This window comes from Chiloscyllium punctatum, chromosome 11 (assembly GCF_047496795.1).
Source record: "Chiloscyllium punctatum isolate Juve2018m chromosome 11, sChiPun1.3, whole genome shotgun sequence".
NCBI lineage: Eukaryota > Metazoa > Chordata > Chondrichthyes > Orectolobiformes > Hemiscylliidae > Chiloscyllium > Chiloscyllium punctatum.
The window spans coordinates 85,993,842-86,015,485 of NC_092749.1; positions in this window are offsets into that span (position 1 = coordinate 85,993,842).

The following is a 21,644-nucleotide window of genomic DNA, read 5'->3' on the forward strand; positions in this document are numbered from 1 at the left end:
GGGACTGACGAAGGAACTAAGTATGGGTTGTGCCGGGAGTAAAGAAGGAGCCTCCGAGGAAAAAGGAGATGGAAATGGAGGCAGGGTCCCTGACAACATACCTCCAGAAAGTCCACTGGGGAGGATGTTGAGGAATTGGAAATATAATACTTGTTAAGAGATTCTATGAGAAAGTATTCTGGGATGGACCCAGAAGGGCTAGTAGCTGAAGGGCTACTGAGGGTACACTTTGTAACTAAATCATGGCCAGACATCCAGAAAAAGATTCAAAAGATAGAGGGTTGGAGCGAGAAGCCTCTAGAGGAGCTCAGAAAGTGTTTGTGAGACATGGTGTGTGTGTGTGTGTGAGAAAAAAAGCTGTACAGCTGAAAGTTTAATCCTTTGTGATTCGGTTTGAATGCACATTTGTTTGTTGGTTGTGGGATATAGGTACTGCTGCAACCATAATTGCTTACCTTCACCATTGTATAATTGTTTCAGCTAAGAGCTGAGTAAGCTAAAATGTGCATACAAGGATGAAACTATGTGAAGGAAATACATAATTGCTTCTGCAAGGTAACTGAACTAACTTACACAATTGTATAATTGTTTCAGCCAAGAGCTGAGTTCGCTAGAGCGTGCCTGTAAACAATGGAATATGTTACAGACAAATAGATAAGGAGTGAAAGAACATTGAGTCATGCCAGCTCGGCATATTGCCCCCATGTAGGCACTAGAACCAGCCAAGTTAGCTGCAAATAAGGGATAAGGTAAATAAGAGTAAGGGTCGCCTGGCTTAGAGTAGTGGGAGAAGTAAACAGGGGTGGAGCGCAGTTAGGCAGGGGCAGAACACAATAAGGAATAGTGATAGGTTTGACATGTAATATGCTAGGCCAATGAGGTAAATGGGGAAGTATTGAGAAAGACTCAATTACACTGTATAAATTGTGGGGTAATTTTGAATCGGTGTGCCTATATGTTAGACACCTGTCTTGCAAGAACGTTTCAATAAAATTCGCTGCTTCAGAGTTTGACTCGGACTGAAATTTATTGATACGTGAGCTTCGTTCCTCACAACTTGATTGAATATTTGTGCTTTGTGCCCTGGAGCTTGAGATCCGGGACTGTTTTGAATCTGATTTCTATTATGGAAATTTAACATGATTTATTTTAAGGTTAAGGATTTTACAGTGATTATGAAAACAATATTAACTCCTGTTCTTTTTACAGGTCATGACTACCTTACTATCAGTTTCTAACTAATCAATTTTACCCTACATAAAAGCCAAACTTATTTGATTTCAAATCAGCTTAATATGGAGGAAAACAACATTATAACCTTTTTTTGTATTTCAGACTCATTTGTTTCCACTTAATTTTAAGATTGATGTGTTGCATTGGTGATTATGATGTGCCAGCCGTAGCTTTATTCAGAAAGTCCCCTCCCTCAGTGACAGTTGAAGTTTCAGTTCAACATTAGATTGTAATAAGCCATCAAGAAAAAAATCCTATGGTTAATATCTGTGACCTTGGATTTGGCCATTATTCATGCATTAGAAGTTTTTTATTAACTTGAATACACAAATCCCTTTAAGGCAGCTCGGTTATTTCACGACCTATAGCATTGTAATTGAGCAATGACTGGTCAGGACTACTTAAGAAAACTAATTTTGGATTTAAATTAAGGGACTAAAATGGGTAATCATAGTGGATTTCAAAGTTGGAAACTGTATGCGTTGTACATTTTAAATATTAAATACTGAATAAATGAATTTCCAATTTATATATAATATATAAATATATATTTATAAATTATATAAGAAAATAAAATGTTGTATGTTACTCAGATATATTGTTTAAAAAAATGACCATTGATATATTACCACAGAGGAGATCTGCTCTCAAAACAGGACAATGAGAACTAAGCTCTATTGATCCTCCAATGTCCACAAAAATAATTGAAAACTTACTTATTTTCTATAATCTTCTTCATACTCCATATCCATACTCAGTAATGCATAAAGTATACTTGGTACCACTCCACTCAGTGCTCTCTCCAAATTCAAGCTGAATTCTATCCGTATCATCAGGTGTCCCTAATGATGAAAAGGACTACTGCCTGACTTAAGCAGGCACTGCTGTCACCCAGCATTCCAACCTTTGGAAAATAGGGACAGCCAAACATATCGAGGAATAGGGTGGTATATCAATCGTTATTTCTTTTGTAGCATCACTGCCCCATTTCATGGAGTTGGCAAGCTCCGTATTGTCACAGTTATGTGATACAATGACTCGGACAAGTGAATGAGACCAATCACCTATTATTTATTCTCCTCTTGCAATTTTTGATTAGCTGAAAATTCAAATCCTAAAATTAGCTTTCAGAATATGATAAGTAAGATTCCAGAATGTATAGTGAGGAACGGGCTTTAAAGTTAGACAAGCATAAATTGATAAATTGGTTAAATGAGGTTAAAATGAAAATAAAGGTAAGATCAACTACAGAAGGGAAGATAATGATGCAATAAGAAGGATAAAGCAGCAGAGTACAGTTTTTAAAATGTTTCAGTCACTTGTTGGGTTTCCACCCTGAATTACAGATACTGATTATTTTATTTATTATTATAAATATGTATTATTAATTATATATTATTAATATTTATAATAAATCCATTGTATTAGCCAAAATCGATATTAATTGGCAGGATTCCTTCACACATTCTAAGTGACCTGTCATATTGATTCATGACTAATTTAAAACATGGCTGTATTAATTCATTGTTAATTAAAGAATGGAAAGCTACATTACTGGCCAGAGTGTGTGCAGGCAGTGGCAGCAACAGCCTTATTGGTAGTGGAGAGTCAGAAACTTACTTCTGGGGGAGCCTTAATAGTCAGCACCGCACACCAGGTAAGGACCATATTAAATCAGAAAGCAGGACGATGGCTCACAGACTCTAAGACCTTGAAATATGAGGCAATTTAAATAGTGAAGGATGACTTTGTGTTAGTCACAGATAGTTACTTAATTCCAGTTGCATTCCTGTGGCGGGGAGAGGGGAAGGCCCTTGGCAATCCAGAACACGACTGCCTTGATATTATTGAATATCAGACGAAAGTGCGGGTGGACCTAAGGGACATCCCGCTCCATGCGGGAGCTTGATTGTTTATCGATGGGTCCTCCCAGATAATTGAGGGCAAGAGACATAATGGATATGCTGTTGTAGATGGGATAGATGGAAGCGTTATCGTGGCTGAAGTCTGCCTAACAGCTGGTCAGCCCAAACTTATGAACTCTATGCCCTAGAAAGAGCTCTCAGAGCCTTAGAAGACAAGGAAGGAACGGTACACAGGCTCCAAATATGCATTTGGAGTGGCACACACCTTCAGAAAAATTTGGCAGGAAAAGGACTAATAAATATCAAAGAAAAAGAACTAGCGCATGCGGAATTTATAAAACAAGTGCTGGAATCCCTGTTACTCCCGAGAGAAATAGCGATAGTTCATATAAACGGACATCAGAAGGGGAATGAACCGGAAGTAAGAGGAAATAAACTGGCCAATGAGGTAGCTAAAGAAGTAGCACTGAATCCACAAGGAGCAGTGATATACTCCCTAATACTTGCAATTCCAGATCTTCAGGGTGCCCTGTTGTTTACTGCAAAGGAGGAAGAGAAACTAAAAGATTTAGGGGCTGCAAAGACAGTGGATGGGGGCTGGATGTTACTCAATGGGAGGGAGATGTTGAATAAAATGATGACGCGAGAAATTCTGGCTGTCCTACATCAGGGGAGTCACTGGGGAGTCCAAGCAATGTGTGATTTAGTCCTAAGGAAATATGGATGCAAAGGGATATATACGATAGCCAAACAGATATGTGAGGGATGCATAACATGCAAAAAAGTAAACAAGAAGGTGTTAAGGAACCAAGTCCCAGGAGAGAGAGAACCTGGGCTAAGACCATTTCAGAGCATCCAGGTAGATTATACCGAATTACCCTGAGTGGGAAGACAGGTAATAGTTGAGCACCTGTGGATGGGTGGAGGCGTATAGCCACTGCCACCGCAAGTGGGGTGTCCAAGATAATACTTGAACACATAATCCCCATATATGGGATAGTGGAGTGTATAGATTCGGATCAGGGAACTCATTTTACTTCCAGGGTACTCCAGGGAACGATGAAGGGGTTGGGAATCTCCTGGGAGTTCCACACCCCTTGGCACCCACCTTCATCAGGAAAGGTTGAGAGAATGAACCAGACACTCAAGAAGCAGTTATCGAAACTTGTTTAGAAACCAGACTCCCTTGGACTAAGTGTTTACCTATAGCTCTTTTGCAAGTGCAAACGGCTCCAAGGAAAGTTATGGGGCTGTCCCCTTATGAGATATTGTTTGGCATGCCCTATCTGGGAGCGAAAGGAGAACCGCCAACCCTGGAGACTAAAGCTCTGTTCTTAAAGAAGTATATACTGGGCTTGTCCTCCTCTTTGTCTTTCCTCAGGAAACAGAGTTTGTTGGTACAGACCCCACCCTTGAATTCGCCGTCCATCCGATCTGACCGGGAGATTGGGTCCTCGTCATATCATGGACAGAGACCAAATTGCAGTTGGACTGGGAGGGGCCATACCAGGCTCTTTTGACTACTGAAACGGTGAAAAGAACTGCAGAGAAAGGCTGGACTCACTACACCCGGATTGAGGGGCCAGTGGAATCTTCAGTTGAGAGAGAAGTCTGGACAGCCAAATCGACAAAAGAACCACTTAAACTCATGCTAAAAAGACTCAGTACTGACGCGAGCGTGGGATGGTTTCTATAGTATTGTATGCTAAGTCTCTCGGTGCTTCAGTACCATCGTAGTATAAGGGGGATGTTTAGGTACACAATAATAGGTCTTCTAGTCCTAGGATTCTGTCAGACCCTGGTGTGGTCTTCTTACTTAGTAATAGCAGTTCCAGAAAGTACAAATCCACAAGTCATAGAAACAGACGCCTGCAGCCTAGTGGATTGTGGAGATGTGAGAAGTCAGAGGCAATACTGTAACTCAGAGATACATCTTAAGTTCTACAAAAAAAGCTCCAGAAAGGGGGACACAGGGTGGGTTTGACGGGAAGAAAGTGTCTTGGAGAGAGAAGAGTAAGGGATATCTTTGGGATGGAGGATGTAAAGGATGGCAGAGGCAGGAAGACCGTGAAGGTGATCTTTTGATTAATCCACTCGTTACAGTATACCAGGGCCCCTTCTGGCCAGCTCTTGACTGTCCCAATAAAAAGTGTAACCTGATATATTTAACAATAAAGAAAACCTTATGGCATGAAGCGGTTTTCGGGGGAGAAACCTATCAGGTCCAATTAAACAAAACATATGGGATAAAGATGAAAGCAGACAGGAAGGATTTCTTGGTCTGTTGTTTCAATATATAGATGAAAGACTCTGACCCTAAGGTGATAAAACGTGTAGAGGGAAAACACTTAAAGACCATTGAAGTAGAAACAGGATACAGGGATACAAATGCCTGAGTTGAATGGGTAAAGTACACTGTGAAAAGTCTGAATAAAAGCAACTGTTACGCAAGTGCCTCTGGGAGACCAATGGCCCAAGTAGGCCCCTTTCCGCTCGGGTGGAAGCGAGACAGGAGGGGCATGACATGCATGATAGACCTGTGTCAGGATAAGACTGCATGGAGTAATGAGAATTATATGTCCCTTCCATTAATGTTCCCTCCCTTAAAGAAGGAAGATTTAAACCCTCTCCTCCACCACGTTTTCTGTCGTAGTCGGAAATCACACATCGTGTGTAAACAGACAAGGAACAAATTGGTCCAGATACTTGGGAGAGCTGAATTCATGTAGAACTACTGTGTGTGTGTGTGTGTGTGTGTGTGTGTGTGTGTGTGTGATGTTAGGAGGGAGCTGTTGTACCTTTATTCCAAATAACACAGCCGCAGATGGGTCTATTACTCGGGCCCTGCAAGGCCTAATAACACTGGCGGAAGAACTACATGAAAACTCAGGAGTCAACACATCACTCACCGGGTGGCTAGAGTTGTGGTTTGGAAAGTGAAAGGGTGTGATGGTCCCCGTCCTTACCTCTTTGATCGTGGTGACAGAAATACTGACCGCCATAGGATGCTGTATCATACCTTGCACACGAGGACTAACCCAAAGGCTGATTGAAACAGCTTTGGCCTCACAAATGCCCCTAAAGAGCAATCGGGGAGAAGGTCTCTACCTGTTGAACAATGAGGGAGTAAGTGACCTCAGGGAGGTTTCCAAAATAAATGAAATCTCGGGGATGATGCTCACCAACTTCGAGGTGACATATAAGGAAAATGCAGAAGACAACAAATGTTAATTTTTAAAAAAGGGGGAATTGTGGGATATAGGTAAAGCAGTGTTACTTCTCCCACTGAAGAACAAATTACATAATGGCTTCTGCAGAGCGCTGAACTTACTTACACAATTGCATGATTGTTTCGGCAAAGAGCTGAGTTGACTAACCTTGCATGCAAAGGTGAAACCATATGAAGGGAGTCAGTTAAGATTAGGACAAGCAACAATGGAACACATTACGGACAAGTAGATAAGGAGGATAGTGGGAAGAGAAGGTCACTGAGTCATGCCAGCTCAGCAGATTACCTTCACGTAGGCACCAGAACGAGCCAAGTTAGTTACAAATAAGGAATAAAACAAACAAGAGTAAGGGTCGCTAGGCTTAGAGTAGTGGGAGAAGTAAACAAGGTCGGAGTGCAGCTAGGCAGGGGCGGAATACAGTAGGGAATAGTGATAGGTTTGACACGTAATATGTTAGGCCAATGAAGTAAATGGGGAAGTACCGAGAGAGACTCAGTTAAACTGTATAAATTATGAAGTAATTTTTGAATCGGTGTGCCAACTTGTTAGCCATCCGTCTTGCAAGAACGTTTCAATAAAGTTCACTGCTTCAGAATTTGACTCGGACTGAAATTTATTGATACGTGAGCTTCGTTCCTCACAACGTGATCACTTAATAAAGAGATCATAAGGAAAAGTTTGAGGAGGCCATTGAGACCATTGAATCTGTTCCGCTTTTGTTAAAAAAATGATCATGACTCCTCTGATTCTGGTCTTCATTTCCATGTTTCTGTTTATCTGCCATAACCCTTCAGTCTGTTGTAAATCAGAAACCTGTCTGACTCAGCTTCTCTGTGGAAGAGAATTCTACAAACCAATAGTTTTCAATGAAAGAAATGCCTGCTCATTTCTGTCTTAAATGGGAAACTATTAATGTATAAATTAATGTATTAATGTAATTCTAGATTCTCCCAAGTTAGGACACATCCTCTCAGCATTTATCCTGTGGAGCACTTTTAGACTCATATGATTAATAATCACCTGTCATTCTTCTAAATTCCAATGAATATAAGCTCAGTTTTTCCTCTTATGACAACACTGTCCATCAACCGAGTGAACTTTCTCTGAATTTCGAATGCAATGACTCTGTCCTGAAAGGGTCATGCATTGACTTTATAGAGTATTGTCAGGTGGTGAAAATAGATCACCTGGAAGAAAAAAACGTGTTGCAGAGGCTCACAGAGATCTGCAGGATCAGGAGTGAGCCGAGATGAAAAAGACAAGAAGATCACTTATGCAAACAACTCTTAGCAGCTGGTTTGAAGGTGATGATAAAGACATAGAATGGATGGAGCATCTTCTGATCAGGCAGAAAATGTAATTGTAAAATAGATTATCTGGAAAAAATAACCAAGCTGTTATTAAGAATGCAATGGTCGAATTGGCTGTCAGTTCCTAAAATGGAATCAATTCCACGTGGTGGAATTCTTATAGTTCTGATAGTTGAGTTATAACTCTAAGTTGTTGGGCTCTGGCTGGCCGGGACCAATTCTTCCATGGCCTTCCCAAGAGAGAGCCAGACTGAATGCCTCAATGGATTCCAGTGCCACCTGAATTCCTAACTTTGTGGCCAGATCAATATTCGTTTCCTGTATTTTTGAGCTATGGGTTGGCTCATGGCAATGGATTTCTCAACCAGTGGGGATGGAGTTAGCTGTAAGGGCTTGGGATTGGCATCTCAAATCCCTCCAGGAACATCTGAAAATGGTGGTTTACGTTTTGGGAGCTGTACACTTTCAGGTAATTTATATGGTACCATCCAGTCTTCCCAGAGTCTATCAGTACATTGTCGATCAAGGGGTTTGCCTCGTCCACCAATCAGTACAGTTCTGAGAACCTAGGTGACAGGAATGCTCCTCTAGGTGACAGCATGACCTATTGCCCTTTTCAAACTCAGTAGAGTTGACTTTCCTGTCGAAGGCATTGGAAAAGCACAGCAGGTCAGGCAGCATTAAGGAGCCGGACAGTCGATGTTTCAGGCATAAGCCCTTCATTAAGAATGTGGGGCGGGATGTGAAAGGAAGGGGGGGCTGAGAGATAAATAGGAGGTGGGGTGGGGCTAATAGCTTGGAAGATGATAGGTAGATGTAGTTGGGGGATGATGGTGATAGGTTGGAATGGAGGGTGGAGTGGATAGATGGGACAGAAGATGGACAGGTGGGACAGTTCAAGAGGACTGTGCCAAGTTGGAGGGTTGACTCTGGGATGAGGGGAAAGGGGAATGAGGAAACTCATGAGATCGATGTTAACACAGTGTGGTTGGACAGTCCCAAGGCGCAAGATGAGACATTCTTCCTCCAGGCGTCGGGTGGCTAGGATGTGGCGGTGGAGGAAACCCAGGACTTGCATGTCCTTGGCGGGGTGGGAGGGAGGAGTTGAAGTGTTTGGCCACAGGGCAGTGGGTTGTTTGGTACGTGTGTCACGGAGATGTTCACTGAAACATTCCGCGAGTTGGTGTCCTGTCTCCCAGTATAGAGGAGAACACATTGAGAGCAAAGGACACAGTGGGTGAGGTGTTTGGATGTGCAGGAAAATCTCTGCTGGATGCGAAAGGATCCTTTGGGGCCTTGGATGGAGGTGAGGGGGGAGATATGGATGCAGGTTCTATACCTCTTGCGGTGGCCAGGAATGGAGGGTGGGTTGGTGGGGTGTGTGGACCTAACGAGAGAATCGCGGAGGGTATGGTCTATGGGGAATGCTGATAGCAGTGGGGAGGGAAATATATCTCTGGTGGTCGGGTCTGACTGTAGATGGCCAAGGATCCGGAGATCCTGTTGAAGTGTTTATTTTGTCTCTTTTTCTGACCCTTCCTAACAGCTGCTGTCTTTTGGGTAGCCTGGACATTATCTAGCAATGAGGCAAAAACAAGGACTGCAGATTCTGGAAACCATAGTTTAGATCAGAGTGATGCTGGATCCGATCTCTGTCATGTGCCACCATGACTCTATGTGCCGTATGGTCATTAGAATGTGATGAGTCAATCCCTTGGAGCTAAAGACTGTGTTTCTCACCAACACTGTGTTCCAGATGGTGCTATTTTGCTGGATGATTTTCTAAGCATTCCTTTAAGGATGCAAATAATTTTTTCCTCCATCCTACTGGACTGGGGATGGTAGGTGAACCTTTGAACAATGGCAAACAGGTTCAAAACATCACACAAGTGGTGATGTCCTGGTCTGACGGTATGCTGTGAGAGAGGCCCCAACTAGTGAAAACTTGCTAGGTTAGGATAGTTGCTGTTGGTTCAGGTAGGGAAAGCTTCCATCCATTTGCTAAACATGTCAATAATGACAAGCACATATTTGTGCTCCCCAAGTGTACAGGGTGGGTGAGGGCAGATGTAATCAATCTGGATGTTTGTCCAGGGACCCTCTACAATTAGAGTTTGGCTCAGTTTCCCTTTATTAGCATACCTGTCTGGATTATTTTCGACGCAGATTAGACAATAATCAATGTAGTGCCATATGTCTTTATCTCTGGCCACAAGAACTGCCCTTTAATTCTTTCCCTGCTGACCTTTACACCTTGATGGCCCTGACATAGTGCCATTGATAAATAATCTGGTTCAGTCCTATGGTGACTCCACATATTACCCATCTTTAAGGACAAGTCCATCTTTTACTGTTAGCTTATCCTTCCATTTATTATAGGAGGTGAGATGTGCTCCTTCCTGGATTGGCTTTAGGTCAGTGTCACCACCCTGGACTCATTTACAGTCTTTGACTTTAGGTTGGCTCACAGTGATGGCTTCTATGCATTCGGAAATTAGGGGTTACCATGGCTCTCCCTCTCCCTGCCCGGTCAATTCATCAGCCTTTATATTCCCAGCCAGAGAAGGTTTATGGTGTGCCCTGACTTTAATAATTCTGTGTTCCTGTTCTTGGGCAGTTTGGAATATTGCAGGCAGTAGTGGTTTTCTCAGAGACGCAAACAACCTGTGTGGGTAACTTATCTGGATGGCTGATTCATATCCTGTTTTCCCATTCTTGTCTTTCAATATGGAGGACCCATCCATGAAAATTTTAAAAGACTGTTCATCAGCTCTCCTGATTCCCTTGGGCCCTGCCCACTTTTGTTTTGGCATAAGTGGTCTCATGGGATCATTTGCTGCCACTAGCAGGCACTCATGAGGTTCCCCTCCATAGCTTGAGTTGTTTGCTGGAAAGATGGCAACTTCGGTACGTTTTACCATAATGCCACAGCTCTAAGGCGTCAGGATCCCACATACTATGCTGTTTTGGCTAACGTACTGTCTTTAATTCGGCCATCTGGTAATGGTCGTAAGGCTTTGTTTGGTGGGAATGGTTAGGAGTTTGAGTCCAATTATATAAGTGAATTGCTGCACTGCCCAGAAAACTGCTAGGAGGTGTTTCATGCACACTGAGAAACTCTGTTGCAGTGGGGTAGGAGTCAGGAGGCTTAGATCACTGGCTCTAAGCCTACTGTGGTGCTCCTGTAAGAGTTCAGCTGTCAAGGGAGAGTCTGTGGCAGCACTTTTAGTGCAAATGGGAGTTCTGGTTGCTAACTGCACTGCAGAAACCTTTGCTAGGGTTTGTTTTAATTGTGAGACAGCTTGCGTATGCTACTCAGTCCATCCTTCTATCTCATGTTTCCCCGGGTCACAACAGTACCCAGATGAGAGACCTAGGGCTTCATAATCTGAACTTTGTTAGGGCTCACCTTTAACCCTAATGAGGTGAGTAGGATTTGCAGTTCGTTAAGTAGTTGGAGGAGCTCTGATTCAATATCTGTCAGTAGGAAGAGGTCATCCATGTACTGAATCAGGCACTCAGGATGTGATAAACATTTTAACATTCTAGTTGTTGGTGCAAGACTAAAGGAGAATCGTGGAAGCCTTGAGGTAAACATGTGTACTGTTGACCCTGGAAAATGAATGCAAACTTGTACTTGCACCGCTTGCTGAGGAGGATAGACCAAAAACCAATTGCTGATGTCCAATATGGTGACATATTTGGCTTGTGGGGTTTGTTTCATCATGACTTCAGAGCCGGTCTCTACAGCGGGTGCTGTGACAGGTGTTATTTTTTTAAGCTCCAGGTAGTCAATTGTTATCCTCTGGGAGCTGTCCAGTTTCCTAACCAGCCATATTGGCATATTGTTGGTGAGACGACTAGGTGCAGGATTCCTGTTGTAGGAGGCTGGCAACCTTTGGGTAAGGGAAACAGGCTGGGTGTGCTGAGGGTACTGAAGCTGTTATGAGTCTCCATCCCTGATGGGATTTCCTCTTCTAGGTCCTAGACAACCTCATTGTTTGGCTCTTCTCTTCCTCACTGTGACCCTATAGATTCTCATTATCCCTTTTTGGACTTTAACCTATCAGTCTGTGTTGTCTTTTCTTATGAGTTTGGCAACCTCTCCTTCAGTTAGGTTGTGAAACCTACGTTGCTTCTGAGGTTTTGGGTTGGTATCATCTACAACTAGCCCCTCTGTCATTCTACCCCAGTGTGTAGTCTGCACAGGCTTATGTGTGCCTCACAAGAATCCCCCCTTGCCTCTGGGTCATCAGTCATTTCCACAGGCTTAAACAAAAATTCTCCCAGGGTGAAAATGTTGTCTACACACCTCCCTGCGGAGACTTCAATTAGGGCCTCATCCATATCAGACTTCTGCTTTATGCAATAATTCACAGGTCAAATAATAGATTGCATTTCCGTATGAAATCTGAGCCCAGGATGGGTTCTGCCACTGGGTAGAGGTTGACTAATATGACCAGGTGAAGATAGGTAGTGTTGCCCAGCACAAATCTTAATGGATCAGTTTCCAACCCCTCCTGCACGTGCCCCATGAATCCACTTACGACAATCATTTTGTGGTGCACCAGGACCCATTGGTATCTTGGGGCAAAACAAGTATTCTGGCGTCCCATAGGAACTCAGTGTGTTGGCTTCTGACCTTGCCTTCTACCAGGGGTCACTCTGCACTATTTCATTTGATGCCACACTCACAGTTTGGTGAGTCCTGCATGGGTGTACAGGGGTGGGATACCTCAGCTGCCCCCTCTATTTCCATCTCCCCTTTAATTTCTCCAAACTGTTGACCAGATACCGAACTATATGATGAAATATAAATGCTATGGCTCCATGTGCAGATCAGAGCCAAGGAGTCCATAAGGCTATTCAATGAGATTATGGCTGATCTGATAATGTTCAACTCCCCTTTCATGTCTTTTCCACCTTCAACTCTATTACTGATTAAAAATCTTTGTATCTCAGATTTGAATATATTTAATGACCAGACTCAACAGCTCTCTGCAGTAAAAGAATTCCACGTTCACTTCACTCTGACAGAATAAATTCCTCCTCATTTCTGTGTTAATTGTGTGACATTTGTTCTCTTTTAATAAGAATACCTCATGTGCTTCAAATTCCAAAGAGCACAGGCCTAATCTACTCAGCCTCTATTCACAAGACAGTCCCTTCATACCTAATACCAACCTACTGAACTTTTTCTGGACAGCCTCCAATGTCAAAATATCTTTCCTTCGATAAGTGGCCCAAACAGTTCACAATATTCCAGCTGTGATCTGACTAGGGCCTTGCATAGTTATATTTTTCTCTTGCCTGTTTTCATAGTCCATCTCCTTTGAAATAAAATCAACATTCTATTTACCTTCCCTGCAGCAAATGCAGTGTCCCCAGTTTTATTAATAAGGGCATATTATATAAGAGCAAATATGTGATATTGAACTTTTAGAACCTCCCATGAGCAGTCTTGGAAGCTCAGAAAATATAAAACTAAGTTATAAGTATTACTGCCTTTATCTGAGTGAACTGTAAAGGTGACCCTAAAATCACTTAAGTAATCTATCCAGTTTTGTTATTTTCTTTTATATATCCCTTAACTTTGTTTATCTGTCTTTTGTGTAAATGTGATTGGAAACAAAGGTTTTTGGCTTTATGGCATCTGTTATGGACCAAGTCAGACCCCTTCAAAATATTTTAAGAAGGTAGCCTAGGCCCTAACATTTTCTTATTTTAAAGGCAGATGTGTACTGGATATTCCAGGTGTGATGCAGTTCATCAAACCACGCGGCTTAAGCAAAACAGGTTTATTTAAACACGACAGTTGAAACACGACCAAAGAAAATGGAATTTAGAATAACTGTTGGAGCGCTCAACTGACTCAACACAGCAACTAAATTAGGGAGCTGTTCCAATTCCTGCAGCACCCCATAAACATAAGCCTTGGCAAAAGGTAAATTCAAACACAGGTTCTTACAGGCAGGAAAACTTTATAGACAGAAGCCAATCAAGAATCATCTGCTGAAGCATGGAACCTGTGTGTACTGTAGCAGCTTTTGCTATAGCTACCAGCAGCTTCTCTGATACAACGAAACCAAGCTAGAGAAAACAAAAACCTGAACTGGGAGAACTGATCACTTCTCTCCCATTGTTAAAGTAGGCTTCCAGATATTTTGACACATCTGCCTTTATGACCTCTCTTGGAAAAAAAAACAAGGACAAAGTAATCTGCTAAAGTGATAACATCATCACACATAGACTAATTAGATTGCTTTGGTTTTTAAAATTTTGCTCTGCTAAAGTTACTATATTGTGTTACAACACAGAGGTGAACCCCTCTGTTAATTAAGCTGAACACCCAGAACCTCTTGAGCAGTCTTAAGAGCCATTTCCCTCACTTTTAATTTAACCAACCACAAGTAACTGAAATTAAACAAGTTTTCTTATCTTTGCTTTAGGTGAGAAAAAGATCTAGAACACTAATCGGGAATTGTTTAAACCTGCTGGGACCTTTTTTTTAACCCCAAATCTGTTCAAATCTGTCCAAATCTCAGACGGGATTTGTCTAAACCTGTACAAATCCAAATCCCAGACGAGCCCCCAAACTGTTACAATGCAGAGTAGGGCCCTCCTGTAACTTAAACCCAAACACCCAGAAAAGTTCACCTTTGCCTTGTAATCTGTTAATATATGAGTGAACGAGAACTCCCAAATTCCACTATTTAAAGAAAATGACATCATTTTTTTTAAACTCTAAAAGTGAACATTAAACAGCTATTCACAACTCCAAGCCCCCCCCCCCCGCATAACTGCTTACTATTTGCTTCCAACTCTATAACAATATGCTGTTCCAATAAGACACTTATTAAAATTATATGAATTTAATTTCAAAACCACAAAGCTGCTGTCTTGTTCTGTCTTCCCTCTTCTGGCTGAGAATCTCCCTGGGTTTACTTCTTTCTTTTTAATCCAAGTGTGTTTCAAACGAAATGGTACCTTTCACAGAGAGTGTTTCTAATTTTTTGGAGAGCAAGATATTAGATCTCCAGATGTTTCTGTCTCGATGGCAGTTGCTTTCTCTGACCAATTTTCAAAAGTCCGCATTTTATACCCCCCTCAACATCAGATCGTCTCACTGGTTCAATGTTGGCAAAACAATAAATTCAAATTGGGTTTTAGTATCCTGGGGCATTATTTAAACTGATTAGTTAAATTCAAATTGTTGTCAAAACAGCAACCAAGTCAGGTATCCATTTCACAGCTAAATGTTACATATTTTCAATTATCCAGTACACTCTGTGACTGCCATCTAGTCATATACACTGATGCTTGTAATCTTAGTTTAGAACAGCATTCACTTTGTCTTAAACGTAAAGTACACACCTTTAAATTCATAACAATTGTTGATAAATTGCTAAGTCTTGTGTTAATATGCAAACCGGTATCTAGTTAAGAACCAATGGAGTCAATTTTGAGGGTCTTTGAAGGTTTTAATTTTACTGTGTTGCGAATACAGTGGTAGAAGGACTGGTTTGGTTTGGCTGTCTGTCTCCATGTCATAACAGTAATAATATCATTTGAAGACATGATGGGCTGAATGATCTCATTTCGCACCATAACAATACTGTAGTTCACTTGCTTTTCACTTGCTTAGGTGGAACAAGGATACTGGGGAATCCAAGATGGAAGATAGGAGAAAATTGTCGCTGTGAGAGCTGTTCCATTTTTGAGATTTTTTTTCAGTATTAGAGCTGATTTCCTTGATTTCTTAGAGCAGTATTTTTTTTTTTACAAGCTGTTGCATTGTTCTGGAACTTCGGGAAAAAATGATCAAAACAATGGTACATTGTACATGGGTGGGAGCAAGGACCACGTGGGAAGTGAAAAAAAAGTGAAGCTGCATAGCTGACTGACCAGGAAGTAAATTTTCAGCTGTTTAGTTTCAAGTATCTCTAGATATCGAAGTTTGTCTAAGAAAAATACACAAACAGCAAACTTTATAGCAGTATGGCTGTATTTAGGAAGGAAATTCCAAGGAATACATCCACTGAAGTTATTTGGGTGGAACTGAAATAAACAAAGGGATGATCACCTTATTAGGATTGTACTATAGACACCCCAATAGTCAGCAGGAAATTGAGAAGCAAATTTGTAAGGAGATCTCAGTTATCTGTAAAAGTAATAGGGTAGAGACATTAACTGTTCAAACACAGACAAGAACTGCCATAGTGTTAATGGATCAGATGGAGAGGAATGTGTTAAGTGTGTACGAGAAAATTTTCAAATTCAGTATGTGGGTGTACCTGCTAGAGGAAGAGCAGAACTTGACCTACTCTTGGGAAATAAGGCAAGGCAAGAGTTATGAAGCTGGGTAGAGTAATAGTGAGTCAAAGGAATGTATGGTCCCTTTTAGGAGAGCTCAAAGTATAGCAAATGCTGCCAGAAAACAGAGCAGCTGGGAGACAGGCTGTTCCAAAATGGACACATGTAACAATTGTCTGTTAAATGGATATCTGAGTTTTGGATGCTGTTTTGACAACAATTCAAATCTGCCCAACTGATTTAACCCAAACACTCAGCCCTTCAATGCCAATCAAATTTAAAATCTGATAATGTTCATGAAACCAATCTGACTGTAAGAATTTAAGATGTAATCAGTGGTATAAAAACAAGTGTTTTTGAAAATCGGGGAGAGATCAACTGCCACCTAAAGAGAGCCAACTGCTCTGAAAGAAATTTCAGAAAGCATCTCTTTTTAAAGGTGCTACGGAATTTTAGACAAAGGTACTCACAGTAAAAACCAAAATCATAGAAGATGGCCCAGGATGAAGAAAGCAGAATCGGAAGGATGGAAGTTTTGAAATAGCAGAGTTGGAAGACCGGACGATGAGAGATTAAATTAATTCAATGTTCAGTAATTGTGTTATTGGAGCAGCATTTAAATAGAGTTGGAGTCAGGTAGTGATTAGTTAAGAAAAAGGGGGTTTGGGTTTGTTAATAGTTTTTATTTAGTGTTCACTGTTAGAGCTAGTTAATTTTCTTTAAACAGTGGAAATCAGGCGGTTTTCAATCACTTATACATTTTGTATGAGGCGAGGTTTTCTCAGTATTTTAGTTTTAATTAACAGAGGGGTTCGACCTCCCCTGGTGGGGCACTTTGAGGCAAGTGATCATGATTCTATTTGTTTCTAAATAATGATGGAAAAGGATAAACTGGATCTAAAAGTTAAAGTTCTAAATTGGAAGAAGCTCAATTTTGACAGTATTAGGCAAAAACTTTCAAAGGTTGATTGGGAGTGAATATTCACAGGTAAGGGGATGGCTGGAAAATGGGAAGCCTTCGAAAATGAGATCACAAGAGTCCAGGGACAGTATGTCCTTTTTAGGGTGAAGGGCATGGCTAATAGATGTAAGGGATGCCTGATTACTAGAGAAATTGAAGTTCTGGTCAAGAAAAGAAGGAAGCATTTGTCAGGTATAGATTAGAGTGGCGCTGGAAAAGTGGTGCTGCAGTTCAGGCAGCATCTGAGGAGCAGTAAAATCGACATTTCGAGCAAGAGCCCTTCATCAGGAATACAGACAGAGAGCCTGAAGGGTGGAGAGATAAGCTAGAGGAGGGTGGGGGTGGGGAGAAAGTAGCATAGAGTACAATAGGTGAGTGGGAGAGTGAATGAAGGTGATAGGTTGGAAGGGGGGAGGGTGGACTGGATAGGTCGAAAAGAAGATAGGCAGGTAGGACAAGTCATGGGGACAATGCTGAGCTGGAAGTTTGGAACTGGGGTGAGGTGGGGGAAGGGGAAATGAGGAAACTGTTGAAGTCCACATTGATGCCCTTGGGTTGAAGTGTTCCAAGGTGGAAGATGAGGCGTTCTTCCTCCAGGCGTCTGGTGGTGAGGGAACAGCAGTGAAGGAGGCCCAGGACCTCCATGTCCTCGGCAGAGTGGAAGGGGGAGTTGAAATATTGGGCCACAGGGTGGTGTGGTTGATTGGTGCAGGTGTCCCAGAGATGTTCCCTAAAGCGCTCTCCTAGGAGGCGTCCAGTCTCCCCAACGTAGAGGAGACCGCATCGGGAGCAACAGATACAATAAATGATATTAGTGGATGTGCAGGTAAAACTTTGATGGATGTGGAAGGCTCCTTTAGGGCCTTGGATGGAGTGAGGGAGGAGGTGTGGGCGGAGGTTTTGCAATTTCTGCGGTGGCAGGGGAGGGTGCCAGGATGGGAGGGTGGGTTGTAGGGGGGCGTGGACCTGACCAAGTAGTCACGGAGGGAACGGTCTTTGCGGAAGGCGGAAAGGGGTGGGGAGGGAAATATATCCCTGGTGGTGGGGTCTGTTTGGAGGTGGTGGAAATGTTGGCGGATGATTTGGTTTATGCGAAGTTTGGTAGGGTGGAAGGTGAGCACCAGGGGGGCTCTGTCCTTGTTATGGTTGGAGGGGTGGGATCTGAGGGTGGAGGTGCGGGATGTGGACGAGATGCATTGGAGGGCATGTTTAACCACGTGGGAAGGGAAATTGCGGTCTCTAAAGAAGGAGGCCATCTGGTGTGTTCTGTGGTGGAACTGGTCCTCCTGGGAGCAGATCCAGCGGAGGCGGAGGAATTGGGAATGCGGGATGGCATTTTTGCAGGAGGTAGGGTGGGAAGAGGTGCAATCCAGGTAGCTGTGGGAGTCGGTGGGTTTGTAAAAAATGCCAGTGTCAAGTCGGTCATCATTAATGGAGATGGAGAGGTCCAGGAAGGGGAGGGAGGTGTCAGAGATGGTCCAGGTAAATTTAAGGTCAGTGTGGAATGTGTTGGTGAAGTTGATGAATTGCTCAACCTCCTCGTGGGAGCACGAGGTGGTGCCAATGCAGTCATCAATGTAGCGGAGGAAGAGGTGGGGAGTGATCCCTAGGACCTGGTCAGGTGTACCCTAGAACTCTATGGAAAGCTAGGAAAATGATTGCATGGCCCCTTACTGAGATATTTGTATCATGTAAAATGATTTGGAATGAACATAGGAGAGTTAGTTAGTCAGTTTGGAGATGGCACTAAAGTAGGAGGTGAAGTCGACAGTGACAAAGGTTACTTCAGAGTACAACAGGATCTTGATCAGATGGGCCAATGGGACGACAAGTGGCAGATGGAGTTTAATTTAGATTCTGTGAGGTGCTGCATTTTGGAAATACAAATTAGGGCAGGACTTATATGCTTAATGGTAAGATCCTGGGGAGTGATGCAGGACAAAGAGATCTTGGAGTGCATGTCCATTGTTCCTTGAAAGTGGAGTCTCAGGTAGATAGGATAGTGAGGAAAGTGTTTAGTGTGCTTTCCTTTATTCGTCAGAGCATTGAGTATAGGAGTTGGTAGGTCATGTAGTAGCTGTACAGGACATTGGAATATTGTGTACACTTCTGGTCTCCCTGCTCTAAGAAGGATGTTGTGAAACTTGAAAGGATTCAGAAATGATTTACAAGATGTTGTCCAGGTTGGATGTTGAATAGGCTGGACTGTTTTCCTTGAAGTGCAGAGGCTGTGGGGTGACCTTATAGAGGCCTATAAAATCATGAGGGGCAAAGATAGGGTAAACAGACAAGGTCTTTTACCTGGGTTGGGAGAGTCCAGAATTAGAGGGCATAGGTTTAAGGTGAGAGAGGAAAGATATAAAAGGGATCGAAGGGGCAAATCTTTCATACAGAGGGTGATGCGAGTATGGAATGAGCTGCTAGAGGAAGTGGTGGAGACTAGTACAATTACAACTTTTAAAAAGCATCTGGATGGGTATATGATTTGGATGGGTTTAGAGGGATATGGGCCAAGTGCTAGCAAATGGGACTAGATTTCTGTTCGGCACAAATGAGTTGGACCAAAGGGCCTGTTTCTGTGCTACACCTCTGTATGACTCTTTATGTTTCAGTGTCCCACCAACTACTTCTTGTTTCACAGGACACATCCATTGTTCTGGTTCTGGTCAGTGAAGTATCCCAGGATGAAAATTACACCCGCAAGAATCTAATGGACGTTCCAATTGATTTGGGTACACTCTACAAGTCGTTTTGGTAACTCTAATTGCAAAGCTCAAGGATGCATTTTTAAAAACATCTAACTAAAAGATTTTTTTTGTTGGTTGCAAATCAATTGCACAATAACTGAGTTATAGGCCTTTCCATTTATGAAGGTTGCAGGCTGGTACCAGGAAGCTCCAATTGCTTCATACACGCAGTCAAGCCTACACCTGTGGGAAACCTGCAATAGCACTGGAGCCCATACTTATTTGGCTTCCTGGCTTCTGGGTATATTCTGAAGTTCAGTGAAGGCTGTGGCTATTTTAAAATAACACATTGATGATGACTCTGATGTGCCACTGTTTTGAGATGTCACACATGTTCCCTCTGGGTCCTTGAACGCAATACTTGTGAAGAAGCTGCACATCATCCTGAAGAAGAGGACACAATTCATTAACTGCCTCTTTAGATGTACTGAACTGTCTTTGACATTGTCCCTCTGTCATCTGCAGATGTAGGATTGTACTGAATTTTTTCATTGCTGCACTGATTCCTGGTTGCCTCCATCTTGACTAGCCTCAATATGTGGTGCCACCACTGTGTTTTGGATCTCTGGCAGCTGTTCTATCTGACCCAATGTTAGCTTTCCTCAGTGACGCTCTACTATAGGCAAGACCTAATTCAGCACCAGTAAATGAATAGAGGATTGAAATCTGAGGATGAAGTGAGAATGAGGATCAGTTTGACTAATGGGGACATTTGAGGAAGCATGATACAGCCATGCACTGTTGAGCACGAGAAGCCAAATAGAACTTAATTGAAACCCACCGTCTGGATAAATGAGCTGGATTTGAGCTTTAATTTTTTTTTAACATGCTGTTGGTTACTTGGTAAGCTTCCCTACTTAGTGCAAAGGACATGTGGATTTTGTTATTTTTGCGGTTTCTCTGCAAGATATCTTCTCTGTTACGAAATAAATGTTTTGTTATCCATCTGATTGTATGCTTCAGACCATTCTACTCTCAAGCACCTACACATTAATGATCTGAGCAACCATTAGGGAAAAAGCAGTAATCAGTAAGACAGTGCACTTAACATTGCTTGGCATTAATGTAAGATAGCACTTAGGCTTTGGCACATGATTTCTGAGTATTATGCAGTGAAGTCTACCTGATAGTTAGCAGGTTGAGAGGATCCTGAGACATGCCCTTTTGACCCTTCCATTATCAATGAGACTTCAACTTTTCAGAGTGTGTATGGACTGCTAGACTGTCTTGAAATGATTGAGCAATTTGTGAGGCAGCATCAAATGTGCAAGGGTCAGCGCTTTGTCTAGATTTTCTTGGCAGGCCAATTTTTATTTATTCATTCATGAAATGAACACATCAATGGCTAGGCAGCATTTATTGCTCATCCCTAATTGCTCAGAGGGCAGTTAATTGTTACCCACATTGCTGTGGATCTGGAGTCACATGTCAGCCAGATCGGGTAAAGATTGCAGGTTCCTTCTGTAAAGGACTTAGGGAACTAGATGGATTTTTCTGACAATCGACAACAGATTCGTGGTTATCGTGCTATGAGGGGAGTGACATGTAAACTGCTCATTGTATAGTGTGCTGACTTGTAAGCTGATGAATAGAATGAATCTTTCCCTTCAGAGATATGTGAAACCATCACTCCTTTTGGAGTGTCACTCACAAGATGGGTGTAAATGTTGAAGGTATGTGCAGGCCAGGTCCCACCTCAGCACCTACAGATAGTAAATATCGTCAACCTGATCCACTTTAAAGTACAATGCTTTGACTGCCATTATCAATGTCACATAACCCTGTCTACTGCACGCTGTTTCTGTTTTTTGTAAGTAAATAGTCTACTGTTATAGCTTCACCAGAACAAAATAAAGAACAGTAGAAATTGATACCTCAATTTTTTAGATACGCTTGTTGCTGTTCTCCATACTCTTCATTGAATGAGTTGGTGCCCGAGCTTGATGGTAATGGGGATATGCCAGGCCATAAGATTAAATATTGTG